Raw genomic sequence first — 21,197 nt, 5'->3', positions numbered from 1 at the left:
TATATACTTTTAAGTTGAAAAGCTTTTATTCTTAGAAGTCAAATTTCCTAAGTGAAAGAAACTGATGAATAAAGAGAAAATACTTTGGAAAATAATGGCATCAGTGCGGAAGATGAATGTACTGCTTCACAGCTCCCCACGACTTCCCCCGCTTTATGAAACAGGATGGTGAAGAAAACCTAATTCACGATGTAATGGCTGTTTTAATTCAGATAATAATTTACAATTAAAGTAAAAGAGATATTTTCTTCTCAAATGAAAGGAAAATGTAAAGCTCACAGGTCTATGGTAAAATCACAGACTCTTGTCTGCAAGTGGTCACAGGATTTGCAGGCTGAAGGATGGGAGCTGCTCGGTGAACCCGGCGTAGAAGTTCTTCCCATCAGCCACACTCTTACATTGTCCGCATTGTCACCTTTGGCCATGAAGGACGCCAGTAAATGCAGCCCCCTCAGGAAAGCTTAATGAGGGCTCATGGACACCCGGCCAAGAGAAGAGAGAAAGTCACCAGCACGGGACAGAACAGGCTCCAGGTTTCAGAACATTGAATTTTATGATTAAAAAGGGCTGGTGGCTAATAAAAGTCAGTGATTATGACATGATTTCCCCAACCATACTTAAGGTAACACCAAGGTTACCCAAACCAAATATTTTAATGAATTCACAAAGACCAGAAGGCATTCCTAGATTTCCCAGCTGTAAGAGTTCAAAAAAATATAACTATTACATTCAGCTCAATAGAACAGTAAAGCAAAAACGCTTATTGCTGGTGACATTCCAGGGAATAGTTAAAATTGCTTTACAGCCTTTGGTAATGAGAGTGGACAGCAGTGTAACAATACATAATAAGGTGAGTTTAGTTTTATGTCCAGAGAACAATCTGCTTTACCCTTATGGTTCAATTCTTTAAACTGTTTCTGTTTTAAGTAATTACAAATGATAGCTGGCAAGTGACAGTTATAACCACTGTGGCAAATGGACTTTGTTATAGTTGAGCACTATTATCTAAGGCTTCTAGGGAATGTAGTGTAGGTGAAGATGTCACGGGAAACAAATACCTCCTGACTTACACTAGACTTATAAAGATCTCTTTCAAGCAAAACCAGCTCTAGTTTGTGGCTAACAGTACTTTCCAGAGGGTACGTGTAACACCGAGGAGGCCTGAGTTGCTATTAGAAGATACAAGAAAAAAACGTATTTTGTTTTAATAGTTATATTTTTATTTGGAAATTATTACATTAAAATAAATCTAAAGACCACACCAAATCAATGATTAATGGATATTATTGCTTAAGATGGGTTCATTAGAAAAGTTCGTTTAAAGAAAAATGTTAAATAGATAATACTACAAGAGGCATGTGGTGAAAAAGGCCAAACTTTTGATGTTGATGTGTAAATGACTGTGGTAGCAAGCCTCCAAGATGGCTCCATGGTGCGCATCTCCTGGTATTCCTGCCCTTTATAACCCTCTCCCACACTGAATAGGGCTGACATGTAACCAGTAGGCTCACGTAATCAAGAGGCTATTGTGGAAATGAAAGAGTGTGACTTCCAAGGATAGGACAAAAGTCACTGAGGCGTCCCTTTGACCTTTGATTGTTCATCTCAGGGGAGTCAACTGCCATCTCATGAAAAACAGCCCTACGGAGAGTCCCATGTACTGGGTAACTGAGGCCACCGGCAAACAGCTGGCAAGGAACTGAGCCCTGTTGTCTACAGCCATGTGAGTGAGCTGACACCTTGACTGCAACTTCATAAGACACCTGGGCCTGAATCAGCTCAGCTAAGCCACTCTTCAATTTCTGACCCACAGAAACTATGAGATAATACATGTTCGTTGTTGTTTTAAGATGCAAATTTGGGGGTAATTTGTTAAGCAACAATAGATAACTAATAACAGGTATAGAATACCATGACCAAGATGGGGAAACAGTGATAGAGAATCCCATTTACCATTGCTCATAGATAGCTTTGTTTTTTCTCTTCTCTGAAACTTCTGTTACATGGAGCTGAACTGAGGTCCAAAGAAAAGTGTACCTCTTGCTTCTGCCTTTTGCTGAGCTTACACGTGGTGCCTCCTATTCAGCAAAGTGTTTACTACCATCACTTATTCCTCTGACAGCGAGAGGGTTGTAGGCTTTCTGAAGGCAAAGACTCTGTAGCCGAGAGAAATTCAATGCCTTCCAATAGCAGGTTGGTCTGAGAGATGTGATCTGAAATTCTGAATTCCTAATTTTAAGTGACTTGCTGTTTGTCTTGTTCCCTCTGTTTTTAAAAGGGTCTCAAAGCAGCTGCCATCTCTCAGCTATACCCTGTGATTTGATGCTTTTTCTGGGCCCCTAACTGGGTCCATGGTAAAGTCAGAGTTATTGTTACAGTTGTTAACAATTTTTTTCTAACAACTTCAAAATACCTTTTAGATATTTTTCTTATTAATTAAATTTCTCCTGATGCTAGCAGAAGCATGTTGCTTTAAAAAGTTCCTTGAACCATTAGTCCAACTTCTTCCCTTCAATCAGAGGACTTGCTGGGAAGATTGCTATGACAGACGCTGTTAGTTCCACAGATTAGGGAGCAAAGAGCCAGTGGAAAGAGCAAAGAGACAGAGTAAGAAGAATTCAGTTCATTTTCTATATTTACTCCCATACTTTCGCCCTTTTTTTTATTTCCCAATTATTTTCTTGTCATCAGTGGAAGTTTCTTATTAGGGTTTGGATAAGCATGTTGAAAATTGATTTGGTTTCCACTATGTTCTGCTGTGTCAGCATTTCCATAATTACACCCCACCATTGGCTGTCTCCCAGATGATGGCTAAAACTATACAGCACGCGATTTAACTACAGACCAGACCACAGTGTTTCTAAATCTTCACTAGAATTCCTTCCAAATAACTAAGAAGCTAGTCATCTTAGCTCTGTTTTTTCTTTGTCTCTAGTTTGGACCTTTTCAAGCACTTCTCTTTCATCAGAACAGTAGTCCCTTTACTTTTTAAATTTTCAGGTTGCTTTTGGTTCATGGTTTTGGGGAAAAGGAATAGAGCTTGCATTTCTTCTATAACCCCATCAGAAGAGGCCCCATGAGCCGGTCTCACTAATAATCTGCACGATGTTCTGACCCACAGACACATTATTTGCCACATAGTAAATTTAATAAACACCTACTTTTGCGGATAACTAAATCTCACACTATCGCTTTTGATTCTAGCTCAGGCATCACAGGTTTTAGTGCCCACATCACAAGCAACCCAGAAGAAAGCAATTAGTGGTAGAGATGTAAACTAAATGTACCAGGAAGGCTAACTTCTGGTTTTGGTTCTAGATCTCTAACCGTGACTTGGGTGAATCTCGTCACTCTCCAGGTGACAATCACGCCATCCGTAAGATTGCGGGGGCGGGGGGGTGGGCAGTGAAATGACCAAGGATCATGTCCTGCTCTACATGATGGCAGCTCAAGACACTTCACATTCCTGTGGGCACATATTTTTCTGGCCACTTTTGTCTCAGTGTTCCTGCTCACTGGCTATTTTATTGTCATCAGTCATGCCTGTTCCTTTCCTTTGTGCTGTCCCCCTCTCCTTTTTTGGATTCCCCATCCTTTCTTTCTCCCTCTAAATTCTTGATAATGGAAAGGGGACATGATAGAGATTTGCTACTCCTTGATGTAAATGATGCTCTTCTAGCTTCCTTAGAAAACAGATCTGAAAAAGGCCTTCCAGAAAAATTGTCACTTCAATCAGTCTTTTTTTTTAATTATGTAAGTTTCAGACATAGAACACTGTAGCTCGACATCTGTACACACTACAAAGTGATCACCTCCAAAATTCTAGTTACTATCCATCACTCTACAGTTGACTCCCTTGCCCTCTGGTCAGCACCGATGTGTTCTCTATACCTATGAGTTTGCTTTTGTTTTGTTTTGTTTGTTCTTTTTTGTTAGATTCGTATATGAGTGAAATCATACAGCATTTGTCTTTCTCCTTCTGACTTGTTTCACTTAGCATAATACTCTCAAGTTCCATCCATGTTGTCTCAAATAGCAAGATTTCATTATTTTTTATAGCTGAGTAGTATTCCATTGTGTGTGTGTGTGTATATATATACTATGTCTTCTTTATCCATTTATCCATTTATCCATCAATGGGCACTCAGGTTATTTCCATTTCTTGGCTATTGTGAATAATACTGCAATGAACATAAGGGTACATACATCGTTTTGAATCAGTGTTTTTGCATTCTTTGGATAAATACCCAGAAATGGAATTGCTGGATTATACAGTAGTTCTATTCTTAATTTTTTGAAAAACCTCCATACTGTTTTCCATAGTGACTGCACCAATTTACAATCCCACTGACAGTGTACAAGGATTCCCTTTCTCTACATCCTCTCCAATACTTGCTACTTCTTGTCTTTTTGGTAATAGCCATTCTAACAGGTATGAGGTGATACCGCATTGTGGATTTGATTTGTATTTCTCTGATGATTAGTGGTGTTGAACATCTTTTCATGTGTCTTTTTTCACCCAGTCATTCTTTACATGCATATCATTTCTTTCTGGAATGTCCTCTTTTCATTATTTGGTTATTTATTGATTTTAGGTCTCCCTCAACAGAAAGTACTCTTCATGAAAATAGCCATCTGTGTGCCTTATTCTCTGCTTCAGCCCCAGCACCTAGGCCATTGTTGGGCAAAACAATAATTGTGGTTGTTTGTATCAACTTATATGCTCTGTATGCTAAGTTAATTAATTGAGCCAGGATCCCTTTCAAGAAAAGCTATCTTTTGAGGAAAATACTCCCTCAAAGACATCGTAATTATTTAGAAAGAGCAGCAGTTCAGGAAACACTTAATGTAGTCAAGTTATATAGTCTCCAGCGTGATATGAGGCAAAAAATCAAAAAGAAAGAAAAAAATTCCTAGACAGAAGAGTGTCTAGTAACCTTCTCTAAATAGTTCACAGCTGTGTGGCATGTGATATGACCGGATAAACAAACTTAACAAGCACATTTGGGTTGGAGAATTCTGGGTATGACTGTATTCTATGTCTCTTTCTGTGATCAGACACAAGGTAAAAATCTTAGGGGCTCTATTCTTAATGACTGTGCCATCTTAGCTCATGGAAATTCCTCATTAATTTGTGTTCTATAACTATAGGCTTTAGGGATCAAAAAATGATCTTGTTTTTCAAGTAGGAACTGTTTCTGCGAAGAAATAGTAAATGAAAGGGAGGGAATACAAATTAAATTTAAAAAAATTAAAATTCATGACTTGAGGGCTGGTTCTACTTTGTAATTTGGTTTAAAGGAAAGAATGGAGTCTTCAATTTCACTAATTAAATTATGTCTGTGTATTCAACTGGTGTTTTGAAACTACATTGCTTATTTATTAATTAAAGAGTCCTTTGAGACCTTTATGCAAGGGGATACAAATTTAAGACTACCGGGATTGATAAAAGCTCAATTATTTGTACTCCTTTTATATAAACTTAAAATTATGTTTCAGTCAGGTTTTACTTTTCCATAAAAAATAATTATCCTTAAGTATGTAATTTATAGAACTGATGTGTCCAAAGGAAATTGCTTTGAAGCTTGCTATTTCATGATAAGCAAATATAAGTATAAATTATGGCATTGCTGTTATTACAGTGGCACTATTAAATTAATGTTTCTATTTTTATAGCTAAAATTTTAGTTTGGAAATTACTGCAAGCAGAAGTTTAGGAATATATTTTAATGTTTCTTCTAGTATTTTTTTTTTAAAGTTACATAGATATTTAATTGAATGGAATTGAGAGTCAACCTACTTTTTTGATGAATGTGAAAGGAATTTGAGGTTGAGCAAATGTGATCTGCAAATATAAGTAATGTTAATGAAACTCAGTGACAGATAGTGACAAATTTAATTTCCATATAATACTTTAAATGTAGAAGATAACCTCAAATCCCTATGTGACACAGACATAGTTCATTTACCACAAAGACTTAATTTTTTAATTTTACAGATTTTTCATACTTAGTGTATAAAATTGTAAAAGCAACAAAAAAACAAAAGGGAGAAGAAAGTAACCCATAGTGAAAACTATGTGGAGAAAATCACTGCTAACGTTTTAGACTATTTTATTTGTATTGTTTCTATATCTTTTAAAACCAATTAAGATCCTATAGAATGCATATATTTTTATATACTGGCTTAGAGAAGGAAACTTAAAATTTATTTTTTCCTAATTATAAAAGTCATATGTTTGTTGCAGTAAATTTTAAACACAAAAAAATTAAAAGAAAGAAAAAAAGAACCAGAATCTCACTACCCAGAGAACATTAGTTGGGCCCAAACAGATATTAGAATTTAATAACTGATACAAGTGACAGTATAATCAGTAGGTAAAAGATGGAGTATTTAATAAATAATGTTGAATAAACCAGAAAAAAGTATGGAATTTTTACCTCACCATGTGTACCAAGATAAATTTCAGTTAAAGGAAAGATAAAATGCAAAAAAACAAAAATACCAGAATAAAAAATTGGGAGAATTCCTTTGTAATATTAGAGAAGGAAAGATTCTTTTTAAACTATGACTGAAATCCAGCTATATATGTATATTTCTACATGTTAAAACAAACACCTAAACATCAGAAAAGTTAGGAAAAGTCAAAAGAAAAATAGCAAACCAGAAAACATTTGTAGCTCATATCACAAACAAAGGGCCAATCTCCCTAATATTTATAGAGCTGCTAGGAATGAATAGGGAGAGTAACAACTCACTAGAAAAGTGGACAAAGGATATGAACACTCAGTCCATGCAAAGATAAGTAAAAATGGTTTTTACATACATGAAAAGATACTCAAAATTCACTAATAAAAAGGTAAATTCAAATTAGAACTACATTGAGGTATCATTTTTTACCTAGGAGTCCAGCAAAAAATCCATATTTGATAATACACTGTGTTGACGAGTCTTTGGGGAAATGGGTGCTCCCATACATTGCTGGTAGATGTCAAAAATTGTACAAACACTATGCAATACAGTTTGATCACGTGTATCAAAATCACAAACACATATATCCTTTTACTCAGTAATCTCAATTCGCGGAAATTATCTATATGTAGGAAGGATTCTCTCTCTCTCTCTCTCTCTCTATCTATCTATGCACACACATTCATGCATGATTCTCTCTGCATCATTCTTTGAAATAGCAAAATATTGAAAACAACCTCAATGTGCATCAGTGGCAGACTGGTTTAATAATTTATGGTACATCCATAAAATGGAATACTATGGAGCTATAAAAAAGCCATAAAAATGAAAAAATATCTCTGTGAAATGAAACGAGTGAAAAATAATAATTAAAAATCTCTCATGATAAATTTTAAGTGAATGAAAGCAAAAAAATTTGCAGAAATTGGCGTTTGTGGTAAAACCTGGGTATAAAGACTTGTGATTTTATATTACAAGCTTGAGGAATTAATTTTGAGCAATCTCTAGCTTGGTTGGAATACATCTTCTGGCAGTTTCTTCAAGGTGAGTATGTGGCTAATCCATTCGGTAAGACTTTGAAATTTGTACGTCTGTGAATGTAGTTCTGCTCTCCTCATACATGAAAGAAAATTTGGCTATGTACAAATATCCAGGGTTGTGATTTCCTCCTCAAAGCTGCAGACATTGTTTCATTTTCTTCTGACATGTGTTGCAGAGGAGAAATCTGAGGACTGCTTTTTATACCTTGTAGATCTCTTTTGTTTTTTAAATTTCTGAGCTTTTATTTTATTCTTATGATTAAAATTTTTGTTACTTTTAGTCCAGGCGCGAATCTTTCTTTCAATGAATTTGCCTGGAATGTGGTGAACTCTTTTGATCAGCACAATCAAGTCATTTATTTTTCTTTTTCCTCTAAACTGAAGTTTCCAAGCTTCATCTTCCGATATTCCCTTTCTCATAGTTCATATTTCCTCCATAGGAACACTTATGATTCTAAGGTTAAATTTCTATTTTTGTCATTTATATCTCATCTCCTCCCTCACAGTTTTTGATCTCCACATTAGGAATTCAATTTTGACAGTCAACTTTGCTTTTTACCAAATTCTAATGTGGATGTGATTTTGCTATTATGCCTTAAGATTTCTTGCAAAGTGTATATATTACCCATTGCAAAATAGTAATAACCTAATAATTAGGAATAGTAGGGGCAACAGGAAGAATAAGGCAGTAGAATACAAATAGATGCTATTTACAGGAAAGTACTTAAGATGGGGTGAGCACTGTAACAAACCCTTCGTATGTTATTTTATTTGGAACTTAATATGAACCCCTGAAAGCATGACAGTCACAATTGTACAGGAGAGGAAACAGAGAAGGTTATACTAGCAGATGGAGGAGCTGGGAATTGAAAACAGATCTGATGACTCCAGAGCTAGGCCATTGTTTGCCCCGTGGAGTCTTTTCGGGTCACTTTCAGCAAATCCTTCCTTCAGAATCCAGAAGTTCTCTGAATCTCTCCTCACACAAACCTTCCTGGGTGCCTGACCCAGTGTTGGCACAATGTGCATCCAATACATGAGCAAAGGAATCATTATGCCGCTCAAAGCATATCCTGGCATGGGATGGGTCAGGCAAGAACACCAATTTAGTAGTCATGTGTGGATGCTACTTCAGGTGGTGCATAAATGACTCTAAGATATTGAAAGAGGATTCCAAATGAAAAGAAAATTACTATTGGCATGATGAAATGGACAGGAAACGTTTAGTGGTGGAGTCATACAGGACAATATTCATATCTTCCAAGGTCCAGTTAAAGTCCCACCTCCTCAATGAAGCCTTTCCTGCTAGCCCACATCATCACTTTCTTCTCCGCTTTCACTTATATTTACTGTCTGTTACTGTCTCTTTTTTACATTCTGTCATGCACAATCTTATTGGACTTTTTCAAGGGTTTATAAATTGTCTGCTGAATAAGCCAAGCTTCTTGAGGGACAAATACTCTTTCTTGTCTTTCTTTTTATCTTCCTAGTAGTTGTTTGGTGATTGGCTTATGGAAAACCACCCAAAGGACGTTTAAATTGGACTAAAATGATGGAAGTGTAGTAGTGATCGTTAATAGCTTTGTAAGCATGACCACAGCAGGATTCACAAGCTATACGTTTTCCTTTAATGAATACAACTGAAGAGCCAGTGTTGGAATTTTTATCCATCAAGATCCAGGCAGAGGAAGGTTCTCTCAGAGAGATGATTAGAGAGACTTCAGTGAAAGGAATATTTACAGATGTGTGGCAGGGTTAAGGACCAACAAGGGATGATGAAGCACAACAGGGGCAGCAGCTGTGGAAAGCCATTTCCACCCCAAAGCCTGAAGGGGTCAAATCGTGGCAGTGATACTGAGTCTCACAATAGCTAAGTCATGGCAAATGGATCAACTAACAGAGCTATCATTGTAGGTAGAGGAATGGATTCACAAGCAAAACACACTCTGTTTTTCTCTCTCTCTGGCTCTATCTTTGGTTTTGTATCTCTCTCTCTCCATACCTTCCTGCTCCCTGATATCTACCTGGTCCCTCCCATCAGATGAACCCATTGGGAAGTAGTAAGGTGAGAGAGCTCAGATGATGCAGTCCATTGATGTCACCCTGCTGGGCTGGGGCTGGGGCATAGATCACAGAGGAGAAGAGCAGAGAATAGATCTGGAAGGATGAATGGAAGACAATCAGCACAAAACTCCTGCCTGTTTTCTTTGGACATTACTATTTGCAAAACTTGTTGCTGTACGTGACTTTCTATTTTTACCACATAATGTAAAGATGGTCACCAGATGCAAAATAATTATTATCTATCACCAAATAATAATGCATGCAATTATATCATTTGTTTCATATGTGATGGTTTTTAGTTTTTCTCAAAATCATGTTATATTGATCCACTGATTTTGTATTCTTCTTAGAGTCACTATATTTTAAACTGTTAATTTAACAACAGTGACAAATAGAACTTACTCTTGTTTTAACGTACAATTTTTGATGTTAACCTTTACTTCTTATTGAGGTCTATCATTCATCTCCACTTGGTACGTTCCTCTTCAGGACCGTTTTGATCCTCCACTTTTCCAAACCACAACTACATATTTACTTTAATTATTTAAAATATATAGGAAAATATATCAAACATTTTCAAGAAAAATACTCTTCATGAGAAAGGTAGAAGTGCAACAGTAAATTTCTTACTTGTGGGCAAACTTATTAACACTAGTTAGCCCCCAGAAACCGGCCAGAAACCACGTTTTGTATTTGCTATAAATTCCTGAAACGTTCCACAGGACCAAGGGTCCTTGACTCACCTTTTTAGCATCCCTGGTTCACACGCTAAATCAGGCACAGATATTGACCCTCTAGATTTAGTGTCAATTTAACTTGACCCCCCTAAAAGTCATGTTTCCTATTCTAATTGATATGTTAGAAGAATTCAACCATTTCTACACTGATATAATGATTGACAAACACAATATTAAATCTGCCTTTCATTATACTACCTGGGTAGCTGGTATAATGCTATTTGTTGGGATGCAGAAGACTAGGGGAAGAGAAGATAAGAGAGAAAACAAAAAAGTAAAGGTTTGGTTCTGACTTGTTGAAACAAAGAGGCCTATTCAACTTCCTAGGGAGTAATTGAGTTTGGAATTCACAGGAGAGGCCTGGACTGGGGATATAAATGAGGGGGTTGTCATTATGGAAGGTGCTCAAAGCCATGACCCTGAATGAGATCAGCAGGGAGGAAGGAGAGTTAGGAATGAGTACTGAACAGCTCTTCATGAATTACAAGGCATTGTGAGAAAAAGGGAGCTTTCCAGATATTAAAATGTAGTTTAAATTAAACTATTAAAACAATGTGATATTGAATTTCAGTAGAGATCAATGATAAAGAGTTCAGAAAGAGACTCAAGTATATCTGGGCATTAATACACGATAAATGTAACATTTCCGATCTGCACGGCAGGTATGGATTAGTCAACAGAACATGATCAGCGTGGCATTCCTTCTCCACGTTCTTTGGACGTTACTATTTTTAAAACTTGTTGCTATTTTGACTATTTCAGCAAACAAAACTGAATAGGTAAACCCTGGAAAAGTGTTGGATCTTGTCTTTAACCTATACAAAATTTATCTTGATGTAACTTATAAACAAATAAATTAGCGTACAAGTAAAAATTTTTTGTAATTCTGGGATAAGGAAGATATGTCTAAGCATAGCATATAAGATAGAAAGTTTATTTAAAAGTTTGTAAAGAATTAATAATGCAAAAAAAGGCCAAAAAATGACACACTAGGAAAGATACTTTCAACAAAGCTGACAAAGAGTTATTTTCTTAATATAGCATATGAAGATGTTTTATAAAGAACTCTTAAACAAATGATTACATCCATAAAAACATAAAGGTTATGTCAAATGACAAAAAAAGCATGAAAAATATAAATGGCAAATCAATTGCAAACAATGTTTGGTATATTTAATTATAAAAACAATCTAAAATGATGCAAAATATCATCTTTTATATTATCAGTTAGGCAAAGATATTACTCAAAACAAGTTATTAAAGAAAGTCACTTTTGTGATATATCTCCAAAGTTTTAACACTGGCTGGGCAGATAGTGTTTTCCAAAGATAGCAGCAGCAATACATAGTGCATGTCACTTTTTCTTTTATACATGTGACATCAACACGCTTCCATTGAGAGATAGGGTCTATGTCCCCTCTCCTTGAATGTGGGTGACTTGGTAGCTGCTTCAACTAGCAGAATGTTGCAGAAGTTAGACTGTGTGACTTCCAAGACTAGTCATCCAATGCAATATGGTTTCACCCAGCATTCTTTCTCTGTCTCTCTGTCAATGCTTTCTCTTGAAACCCAGCCACATCATGAGAGGAGGGTAGGTCCTCAGCTGATGCCTAGTTTCAACCTTGAGTGAATGACCAAACTTTCAGATGATTCCAGCCCCTAGACTTTCAGTCTTCCAGCTGAGATTCAGTATCATAGAGCATAGGCAAGCCATCCCTAGTGTGTCTGAATTTCTCACCCACAGAAACCAGTGGAGATAATAAATGATTATCATCATTTCAAGCCACTAAGCTTTGGGGTAATTTCTTTCTTTTTTTGTTTTTAAGATTGGCACCTGGGCTAACAACTGTTATAAATCTTTTTTTTAATTTTTTTTTCTGCTTTATCTCCCCAACCCCCCCCCCCCCCGACATAGTTGTATATCTTAGTTGCAGATCCTTCTAGTTGTGGGATGTGGGACGCCGCCTCAACGTGGCCTGATGAGCGGTGCCATGTCCCCGCCCAGGATCCGAACCCTGGACCACCGCAGCGGAGCGCACGAACTTAACCACTCGGCCACGGAGCCAGCCCTGCTTTGGGGTAATTTTTTAATGCAATAACAGATAACTAACACACTGGCTTTCGGCATCATATGGCAAAAGCCTGAATACAGGGCATATCTGCTAATTTATCATGAGGAAATACTCAGAGAAGTGCACAAATATTTATGTACAGGGAAGTCAATTACAGTTTCCGATTTTTCACTCTTATAAGCAAGATAATGTCAAACAGTTGGGAACTACTTAACTAAATTGAGATACAGCCATATAATGGAATACACAACCATTCGAAATATGTACTACATCTGTATCTGGCATAGGAGTTCTTCAATTTATACTATTAAGTAAAAAATCAGATTTCAAAGTATTTTGCATGTAGAATCAGATTCTCTGGGGAAGTTTTTCTCTTTATTTAAGCAGAGAAAAGTTAAAAAATGCGTCAAAATTATAATGGTGGATATCTTTCATAATCAAGTAAAACAAGCTATTTCTATTGGGGAAATTATAGAGAAAAAACTCAAAGCACTTATGACATTTTCTCATCTAATACTCACAGATGCTATGAGACAGGCATGGTTAGTGGTTTTGTTTTTAAAGAGATAAAGCGCACATGTCAAATTTTGAAAAATTACAGAACACTACTCGTGTCCTTCCATTCCTCGTACATCTCCTTTCCTATCCCTGATCAAACGGGCAAATGCCCTTTTTGTTCTTGAGGAATGTCTAGGGAGATAGGAATAAGAACTTATGTGAATGAATGTGCACAGACGCTACCCTGAAAGCAAATGAGTCATTTTATTACTGCATATCAAAAAGACCTTGGATAATATTATGCCAACTTTTATAAATGGGTCAAGTATCTCCGAAACTCTAACTGGCTTGTCCATTATCAGTCAGAAATTATTCGGAAAAAACTTGATATGCCAACTCCAAAATTTATGATCTTTGCACTATACTAAGAAGCACTGCAAAGTGTTTCAAATTTTTATTATATGATGCAAGTTCTAGGTATTCTAGGTATTGTGCAAAGAGAATATACAGTCTTATTTCCCTAGACATCATAGTCTATGTAAATTAATCCTCATTTACTTCATTTAAACAGAACTATGAAGGTTAAAAGAACAATGAACATTACATACTGAATTTCACAAATAGATTATTATTGAGATGATGCAGTAAAAAAAAGCAAAAAGTTAAAGTGTTTACTTTAAGTATGTTTTAATTGTGTGCCAAGAGAATTCATTTATTTAGAGGACCATATCTGTGCTGTTTTTTGAATACCTTCTACCTATTTTCCAAAGTCTAAAATATTAACCAGAAGGGGCTTACTTCAAACCTTAATAATATAGGACTGGTCCAAGGCATAACTGTGAATTCAGGAAAATTTGTCTTCAGAATTCATTCATACTTCCTTTCTTCTTCAGATTTCATTACCTAGACATATGGACATGTGTCTATTTTCCCCACAGGAAGGTTGATTCTGGCCATAAAACTACTGTTAGTTAAAGTACATTGCCTGGCAATTCTACATCATTGGCCCAGAAGTAATTAAAAATTTTGACAATTACAGTTTTAAATTAGTTATCCCGCCTTCTAGTGTTTGATTGAGTTTTCATCATGTTGCTTCAGGATGCTGCATGGAAATAAGCCACCGAGACTTTTCATAAATACCCTGGGAACATTTTGCAAAATATTTTCTACGTTTAACATGAGTTACATAAAGGTGTGCCATCGATTAGGAAAATGCCTAAGAAATTATCAGTTATAGCTCACATTCTATATAGAGGAGGAAACCGAAGCTCAGAGAATATCATTCCCCAAGGATCAAAAACTAAAAGGTAATAAAGCCAGAATTAGAAATCTGATTGCCCAAATCTTAGTCTACTTCTTTCTCCCCGTGGCTCCATTCTCTCTCTAGGGTAACGCTGCATCTGCCTGGTTGGACCAAAAAAATCAAGTGACTACTTTTAGTCCTGCTGGATATGTTGTCTGCTGTCTGTGGGATTCTCAGAACACAGTGGTTGCTGGATTCTGCCAAATTAACAAGACAGTTCTAAATGTGTACTAAGGATGTGCCTCATGCTATAGGTTGCATCCAAAGCCATTGTTTAATTGAGTGGTTGTGGCAATCTTCCTAAATCATTGCAAATTAGTAAGCAGCATGAGGTACAATGGAGACCAGGAAGGCTCAGGTGTAATAAATGATTGTCCTTTGAGAGAGTCATTTCTTCATAATAGGGAAGTAATTCATTAGGGAAATAAACAGAAACTTCAACTGTAGCAATTAAGCATACTGAAAAATCTTTTATACGTAAAATCCTCTGCTTCTTGACTGCATTAAAGCAGAAACCAAAGATCCATTTCCCAAAAAGTTATCAAAACTATGCAAATTCACTTAAAATAGAATTGTTCTTTGACTCATCGTTTATATTGTGGCATAAAAACAGAAATTATTTTCCACAAAGAATTTTAAATTTCCATCTTAAGTGTATTTATTTAATTCAGATTTTAATGCTTAAATAAAATACAAAAAACAAACAAGCAAACCTAAAAACTCGAAGGAAAGCTTAGAAGGTATGATATCATTGGTGTTTAGGGAAACATGATGTAAAACAAAAGGTTGAAAGTCCAGGTAATTAATAAAACAGAAGAATTTCAAAAATAAATATGGTATCAGAAATAAGTCTGTGGTTACTGCATAAATGGTAATAAGCCAAGGACCAGAATGTCAAGAATTTAAGTCCACGTGGCTTTGTAGTTACCCTGCAAGCCTCATGGCTTTAGTAAAACTGATGACAGTCTCCTTTTCCTTTCTTCCTTTTCTTCAAACCCACGCATATTGTGACTGTCATCTTTTACTTTGCGTACACAATTTTCAAATCATGTTTTTCATTTTTTGCTACATATTTATCTGTCTTAGTTTTTTTGTTGTTGTTAAGGAAGATTGGCTCTGAGCTAAAATCTGTGCCAGTCTTCCTCTATTTTGTACGTGGGATGACACCACAGCTTGGCCGGATGAGCAGTGTGTAGGTACACGCCTGGGATCTGAGCCTGCTAACCCCAGTCTGCCGAAGTGGAATGTGCAAACTTAACCACTACACCACCAGCCTGGCCCCTTAATTTGTTTTTTAATCCTTTTTTCTGGGTAATTTATATAAATAGATATACCAATCATTGAAGCTGCAGTTTTGGGGTTATTCAATTATTTTAGCATTTTTCAATATTAGTGAATAAATTTTATTTAAAAGCGTTTCTGATAACATTTCTTAGGTAAGAATTGGTTTGAAGATACAGTACATTTAAGGGGATCCCAAAATAGGTAATAATTTAAAGCTCCAAAAGAAGGAGAAAGACCAAAAGTTTACATATTATGTACTCACACTAAAGAAAAGTCTACCATCTGGGAGTCATGATTAGGCATTCAATCAGGGCAAATGAATGTCAAGAATTTCACATGGATTCCATTAATCAGATTTTCTATTACATCATCTGAATTGAAGTCCTTTATTTCTCCACTTCATAAATAGTATCTCTTCAAGGACCTGCCTGTGGGGTGAAAATAGGACATAGAATTGACGTTACTCTGAAGAAACAGATGCAGAAAGGGGCACATGCCTGCGAGGCTCTCTGCTCATCACCCACACTTAATGCACTGGGCCAGGAGAAAGTAGGCTGTTTTGAAATGTGTGTCTTATTTTTCTCTTTAAATGTGGATTTTTTTTCCCTGAAAAATCTTTTGGAGTTGAAAAAAATTAATTATGACACGAATCTTGGGAAGATTTCTGAAAACTGGACAACTTAGTTCAGTACTTAATGTAAAACTATGAAATGTAAAATGGAATAATGTAACTCATACAAATAAAGAATAAACACATGTCTAATATTTATTGAACTCACTAAGGAGGGAACAAACAGGATGATAAAATTGATCCAAAGAGAATTTGAGGACCTAAGTATTTATAGCAAGTGAGGAAAGAAAGTCAGAGTAAGATTGTTGGGTTAGACACAAAACAACATAATGGAGATTCGACATGACTAGGGTTTAGAGCACATGTATGATTCTAGGTTTGAATTGTAGAGGCCTTGTGGGTCATAATAAAGAATGTGGACTCTTTCCTGAAAGTGATAAGGAGCCTGGCATTAAGGAATATTCTGATAAGTTCTTTTCACATACAACATATTTTATGGCCTTTTAAAATTTATTTTCTCTCTAGCTTATCTGTGGCATTAATAACATGGTTTTAGTTGTATAAAATGTTGGTGTGCTGAGGACGGGTAGCCCATGTCCTAAAGGCCTGATATGGGGTGAAGAGCAAGTTAAGAATGTCCCCTCCCTGTCACTGTGAATCTGACAGTGTGAATCATTCCTTACCACTCTGACTGTGATTGTTAGGGTCGGGTACATGGATGGAGGGAGTGAGAGAATTTTTTCAAGATCTAATTCACATATGACAGAATACACTACATTAGAGTATACCGTTCAGTTATATTTTTTTCATATATTCACGAGATTGTTCACCCATCATTACTATCTAAATCTAGAATATTTTCATCAGCCCAAAAAGAAACCTCCAACCGAGGATCAGTCACTTCCCATTTCCCCCTCCAGCCCTTGGCAACCACTAATTAATTTTCTGTTTCTATAGCTTTACCTAATCTACGGTATTTAAATGAAATTGTATATTTTATTTAAATGATATATTATTTACATGAAATAATATAATATGTGACCTTTTGTGTCTGATTTCTTTCCTTAACATGATGTTTTCAAGGTTCATCCATGTTATAGCATGAGTTAGTACTTTCATTTTTATGGCTGAAGAATATTCCATTGTGTTGATATATCACATTTTGTTTATTAATTCATCAGTGATGGACATTTGGGTTGTTTATACCAGCTGGCTGTTATAAATAAAGTTACTATGAACATTTGTGTACAAGTTTTTGTATGGAGTACATTTTCAATCACCTTGGGTGTATACCTAGAAATGGAATTGCTGGGTCAAATAGTAACTGTATGTTTGTTTAACTAAACTGCCAAACTGTTTTCCAAAGTAGCTGCATCATTTTACATTCACACCAGCAATGTATGAAGGTTCCAATTTCTCCACATCCTTGCCATCAATTGTTATTGTCCAACTTTTTGATTACCATCATGGTAGTGGGTGTGAAGTGGTATCTCATTTTAGTTTTGATTGTATTTCTCCTGATGCCTAATGACTTTGAACATCTTTCCATGTGCTTCTTGGTCATTTGTACATCTTCTTTGGAGAAATGTCTATTCAAATCCTTTCCCCTTTCATTAGTTGTGTGGTTTTTAAAAAAGATTGGGTGGTAACAGTTTTATATTCTGGATACTGGACTCTTATTAGATAGATGATTTGCAGGCATTTCCCCTGATTCTATGTGTTATCTTTTTAAAAAATGAGTGTATATATATATTTCAAGACTATTTTTTAGAGCAGTTTTAGGTTCACAGCAAAATTGAGAGGAAAATACAGAGATTTCCTACATACTCCCTGCCCCCACATGTGCATGGATTTCCCTCGTTATTAATATACCCAGCAGAGTGGTACATTTGTTACAACTGATGAGCCTACATCAACACATCACAATCACGCAAATCTATAGTTCACATTATGGTTCACTCTTGGTGGTGTATGTTCTACAGGTTTGGACAGATGTATAAAGACATGTATCTACCATTGTAATATCATGCAGAATAGGTTCACTACCCGAAAAATCCTCGGTGCTCTGCCCATTCATCCCTCCCACCTCCCCAACTGCCAGCAACTACTAATCCTTTTACTGTCTCCCATAGTTTTGCCTTTTCCAGAATGTCATATAGTTGGAATCATACAGTATGTACCCTTTTCAGATTGACTTCTTTCACTTAGTAATATGCATTTAAGATTCCTCCATGTCTTTTCATGGCTTGATAGCTCATTTATTTTTAGTGCTGAATAATATTTCATTGACTGAGGTACCATAGTTTTTCTTATTCATTCACCTACTGAAGGACATCTTGGTTGCTTCCAAGCTATGGAAATTACGGCTAAAACTGCTATAAACATCTGTGTGCAGGTTTTTGTGTGGACATAAGTTTTCAACTCCTCTGGGTAAATACCAAGAAGTGTGATTGCCGGATTGTATAGTAAGAGTATGTTTAGTTTTATAAGAAACTACCAAACTATCTTCCAAACTGGCTGTATCATTTTGCATTCCAAGCAGCAATGAATGAGAGTTCCTGTTGCTCCACGTACTCACCAGCATTTAGTGTTGTTGATGTTCCAGATTTTGGACATTTTCATAGGTGTGGAGTGGTATCTCATTGTTTTAACTTTCATTTCCCTTATGACGTATGATATACGGCATCTTTTCAAATGCTTATTTGCCATCTGTATATCTTCTTTGGTGAGGTGTCTGTTAAGGTCTTTGGTCCATTTTTTTAATCAGGTTGCTTGTTTTCTTATTATTGAGTTTTAAGAGTTCTTTGTATATTTTGGATAACACTCCTTTATCAAATACTTTATCCTTTGCAAATATCTTCTCCTAGTCTGTGGTTTTTCTTCTCATTCTCTCGACATTGTCTTTCACAATACAGAAGTTTTTCATTTTAATGAAGCTCAGCTTATCAGTTTCTTTTCATGGATTGTGCCTTTGGTATTATCTAAAAAGTCATTGCTGTAACTAATGTCTATGTTGTCTTTTCATTCTCTTGATAGTGTCCTTTGAAATAGAAATAGCTTCAATGCTGAAGTCCAATTTATCTATTTATTGTTTGGTTGCTTATGCTTCATGTGTCATATCTAAGAAAATATTGGCTTGTCCAAGGTCATGATGCTATACACCTACGTTTTCTTCTAAGAGTTCTATAGTTTTAGCACTTCTATTTAAGTTTATGACTTATTTTGAGTTAATTTTTGTATACGATATGAAGAAGGGATACAATTTCTATTTTTTGCTACTGGCTATCTAGTTGTTCCAGCAGTTTGTTGAAAGATTATTCTGTCTGTATTGAATTTTCATGGCATCCTTGTCAAAAATCAATTGACCATAAATCTATGGTTTATTCCTGGAGCTTCAATGCTATTCCATTGATCTATATGTATATCCTCATGCTATTCCCACACTGTCTAGATTAATATAGTTTTATAATAAATTTTAGAATGAGGACATGTGAGGCCTCCCCTTTTGTTCTTCTTCTTTTTTTTTTTTGAGGAAGATTAGCTGTAAGCTAACATCTGCTGCCAATCCTCTTTTTGCTGAGGAAGACTGGCCCTGAGCTAACATCCATGCCCATCCTCCTCTACTTTATGTGTGAGATGCCTACCACAGCATAGCCTGCCAAGCAGTGTCATGTCTGCACCCAGGATCCAAACTGGCAAAACCCAGGCCACTGAATTGGAACGTGCAAACTTTACCACTGCACCACCAGGCCAGCCCCCATTTTGTTCTTCTTTGTAAAGATTGTTTCAACTATTCTCAGTCCCTTGCATTTCCATATAAATTTTAGTAATATCTTGTCAAGTTCTGCATAAAAGACAGCTAGGATTTTGACAGGGACTTCATTAAATCAATAGATCAATTTGGGAAGTGTTATCACCTTGACAATATTAAAGTCTTCCAATCCATGAACATGGGAAATCTTCTCACTTCTTTAAGTCTTCTTTAATTTCATTCAATGATGTTTTGTAGTTTTTAGTGTGAAAGTCTTGCACTTCTTTTGTTAAATTTATTTCTATTTTATTTTTGATGCTATTGTAAGTGGAATTGTTTTTAAATTTCATTTTTAGATTGTTTATTGTTAGTATATAAACATAGAATTGATTTTTGTATATTGATCTTATATCCTGCAACCTTGCTGAACACGCTTATTAACTTTAATAGTTTTGGGGAGGACTTCTTAGGCTTTTATATATACAAGATCATGACATCTGCAAACAGAAGAGTTTTGCTTTTTCCTTTCCAGTGTGGATGCTGTTTATTTCTTATTCTTACTTAATTGCCCTGGCTAGAACCTCCAGTACAATATTGAATAGAAGTGGTAAGAACAGACATCCTTATCTTGTTTCTGATTGTAGGAGAAAAGCTCTCTGTCTTTTGTCATTAGATATGATGTTATCTATGGGGTTTTTTGTTAAGCTGAAGAAGTTCTCTTCTATGTTCAGTTTGTTGGGTGTTTTTATAAGGAAAAGACATTGGATCTTGTCAATGCTTTTTCTGTATCTATTGAGGTGATCATGTGGTTTTTGCCTTTTATCCTGTTAATATAGTGTTGTACACTGATTGATTTTCAGGTATTAAACTGACCTTATGTTCTGGGATAAATTCCACTTGGACGTGGTATTTAATACTTTTCCGATGTTGCCAGATTCAGTTTGATAGTATTTTGTTAACGATTTTTTGGGTTTATATTCATAAGGATATTGGTTGTAGTTGTCTTTTCTTGTGTTGTCTTTGTCTGGTTTTGGTATCATGGAAATACTGGTTTCAAAAAATGAGTTTCAATGTACTATTTTATCCTCTTTATTATTTTTTTGGAAGAGTTTGCAATGGCTTGGTGTTAATTCTTCTTTAATTGTTTGATAGCTTTCACCAGTGAAATAATTTTGTCCTTGACTTTTTTTTGTGAGATGTTTTTGATTACTAATTTAATCTCTCTACTTGTTATAAAATATTTTCATATTTTCTACACCTTTTCTCCAAGTAGAGAATACCAATACAGAGATACAAATTATTTTTAAAATAATATCTATTCTGACATCAAAAAGTACAATAACTGAAATGAAAAATTCACTAGAAGTCCTCAATAATAGATTTGAACAGTCAGATAGCAGATTTGA

General features: G+C 35.7%; 1 long non-coding RNA gene across 14 annotated transcripts in view; it reads right to left on the bottom strand.

Moving 5' to 3' along the window:
* Window positions 1-21,197, bottom strand: part of LOC106826603 (uncharacterized) — a 278,032-nt gene that overhangs the window by 15,635 nt on the left and 241,200 nt on the right. For 2 of the 14 annotated variants that reach the window (XR_011502886.1, XR_011502885.1), the window contains one exon: window positions 15,732-15,897. The exons of the other annotated variants lie outside the window; for them this stretch is intronic. This is a non-coding gene — a long non-coding RNA (uncharacterized lncRNA). The remainder of the gene's footprint in view (window positions 1-15,731; window positions 15,898-21,197) is intronic. 14 annotated transcript variants of the gene reach the window in all.

This window comes from Equus asinus, chromosome 4, assembly GCF_041296235.1.
Source record: "Equus asinus isolate D_3611 breed Donkey chromosome 4, EquAss-T2T_v2, whole genome shotgun sequence".
Classification (NCBI taxonomy): Eukaryota; Metazoa; Chordata; class Mammalia; order Perissodactyla; family Equidae; genus Equus; species Equus asinus.
Note: the sequence above shows the minus strand (reverse complement) of the source record. Positions and strands in the feature narration are given on the sequence as shown.